Genomic DNA, 3,074 nt, shown 5'->3' with positions numbered 1-3,074 from the left:
TGAACATTTATTAATAACTAACAGATACAGTTGGGAGGTACATAGTGAGGCTTAATGTGTGTGTAGTTAGCTTTTTTTAGAGCAGAGGTTTTCAGGCAAAATGGTGAGTAACAATGGGCAAGTAAGTAAGTAAGTGTGATGTGGCAGGTGGCAGATGGCAACAAGGATATGACGTGTTGTGCAGTTCATTTCCAACATTACTTACTATGATTTATGAAGGTGTTTGCAATAAATGCTTACAAAACAAATATAATCAATAAATATGCAGTTATAATTGATACAGATATAGGAATGATAAATATTGTAGAATCTGTTTAGTAGATACAATAACAGTAGCATAGTGATCATTTCAATGTAAAGTAGTGAGGTAGATATGATAAGAGTCTGGATAAACTGTTGCTTTAGAATGAGGTAATAATTCAAATTAGTAGGTAGCTAAGATCTGATTTTTTTTAATTTTCTTTTAAATGTGGTGATAGAGGATGCATCCTGAATTTGGAGACGTACAGAGTTCCATAATATACTAAATATTTGACGATAATAGTTGGATTTGGCAGCACGTATAACTTGAGTTAGATTGTTCCTATATTGTTTGAATATCATGTGTGAAATTTGACCAAGTTTATACATCTTGAAAAGCTTACATTTATATTTAATAGAATTAAGTAGTTAGCCATGCGTTTTAGAGTCTTTTTTCTGTTATTTGTTATTTGTTCTAGAGTTCATAAACAATATTAAAGAATAGATTAAAATTATCATTTGTGTCTATATATATATATATATATATATATATATATATATATATATATATATATATATATATATATATATATATATATATAGTTTATTTGGATTATTCATGTGCATTACAGGCAGAGTACCACACCAGTTAATGAACATAGATTCTTCATCCAGGATAGCCTACTAAAGTTTAGCAACTTATTTCCAGTGTTATCATTACTTTGCTTTATCTTACTGTACCACCTACATAATCCCTCACTTTAATTACATCTCATATACCTCATACTTAATCTACTAAAGCAAAAATATTATTTGTGTGTGTATATATATATATATATATATATATATATATATATATATATATATATATATATATATATATATATATATATATATATATATATATATATATATATATATATATATATATATATATATATATATATATATATATATATATATATATATATATATATATATATATATATATACAAATAATATTTTTGCTTTAGTAGATTAAGTATGAGGTATATGAGATGTAATTAAAGTGAGGGATTATGTAGGTGGTACAGTAAGATAAAGCAAAGTAATGATAACACTGGAAATAAGTTGCTAAACTTTAGTAGGCTATCCTGGATGAAGAATCTATGTTCATTAACTGGTGTGGTACTCTGCCTGTAATGCACATGAATAATCCAAATAAACTTACTTACTTACTTACTTACTTACTTACTTACTTACTTACTTACTTACTTAACACAATACAGTAAGCCTCCCAGGAGAGCAGTGGACCAATAACACAAGACTAAAATATATTGCACAGATGGCATTAATTTTACATATAGGTTATTGTAAAATCACTCTAATCCGGCATCAACGGGACCGCCGACATGCCGGATACTTGAATATTACCGGATTCTTGAATAGAAGTGAAATTATGTCCACAATCACAAGCCTACACTCACGCATCTTACCTTAACAAAGACCAGCTGATCGCCATGCCGCGCATCGCCACCCGCGCTGCCACCTCACACTCACCACCACACTGTTGTAGCATTGGGCCTGTCATTGTGACTCCTTCTGATCTTTTCAAGCTGAACCACTCGTATAACACTTTGTCCACATCATGTCACCACGATGATACTGCAGTGTGTGACGATTTTCCGCTGCCTTTGGGGTGTTGGTGGCTTTCATGTGATCCTGCAACTTTTTCGTTAGGGATTTAATTAAATTAAAATAAAAAATTAAAATTAAGGTGGTGAAAAAGTAATAAAAAGGAAAGGGAAGATAAGACGAGGTGTGGAATGTTTATTAAAGATAATTCATGTAGGCAAGTGTAAAATTAGAAACGTAGGCAACTGCTGCTAGCTACGAAATATAATGTAAAGATACATGTAAGTATAAACATAAAGAATAAACATAAAAAATAAAGGTAGTCATCATAGGTCAACAACTAGTTATTGTTTCCCAAGGCAGGGAACATGTCTACAAAACTGTTTCCCAAGGCAGGGAACATGTCTACAAAGCTGTTTCCCAAGGCAGGGAACATGTCTACAAAACTGTTTAAGGTTTGTTCATTAGTCACTATACATTTTTTTATTTGAGCATTTTAGCTTGATATATATCTTCCCACCTTTTGTGTAGCATTGTTGAAAGAGTTGTCTGTTTGCCTTTCGAATGTTCCATATGGTTTTGAAAAGGGCAAGTCTTTTTGGGATGAGGCTTTCATTAGTCTCTCCCTGAGTTATTTGAGCAGTTTTGCCTCTGGCATAGGTCCGTTCAACGTTGTTTCTTGTTACGACCATGTCATTTCTGAGAACAAAATCCACACGCAGAAATATTGTGTAGAGGTTGTAACAATTTGAATTAGCGCGGGAGAAGGTTTGTTTTGATCGCGGCAGTGATCGTTGCTGGAACGTCCTGAGTTTTGGTGGGAGTTTTGAGTTCAATATTATGTTACTTTTCAGTCATATAAGATGGTTTCTTGGTACAAAAGCACTTTTAGATGAAAGTAATCATACCTGCGGAGCCAGCTATAATGCTGGCTGCTGAGGGTGAAAAGCGCACTGGGTGTATTGGAGAAAAATATGGGAGCTCCTGGGACACGTCTTCCTGCCGCCACAGACAGAAAATAAATAGGATAGAAAAGTGAGTAGGAAGAGAAGAACGAAGAGGGGAAGAAAGAAAAGAAGGAATAAAACCAAAGGGAGGAAATAAGAAAGAAAAAAAAAGGAGAAAAATCACAACAGCAAAAAATACGAAGAGAGGGAGAAGAGGAAGAGAAAAAAAATAATATCGGAGGGAGGGAAAAAATAGGGAGCAGTAAAGGGAGC

The sequence above is a fragment of the Scylla paramamosain genome, chromosome 45, assembly GCF_035594125.1.
Source record: "Scylla paramamosain isolate STU-SP2022 chromosome 45, ASM3559412v1, whole genome shotgun sequence".
NCBI lineage: Eukaryota > Metazoa > Arthropoda > Malacostraca > Decapoda > Portunidae > Scylla > Scylla paramamosain.
This window is presented reverse-complemented; position numbering follows the sequence as displayed.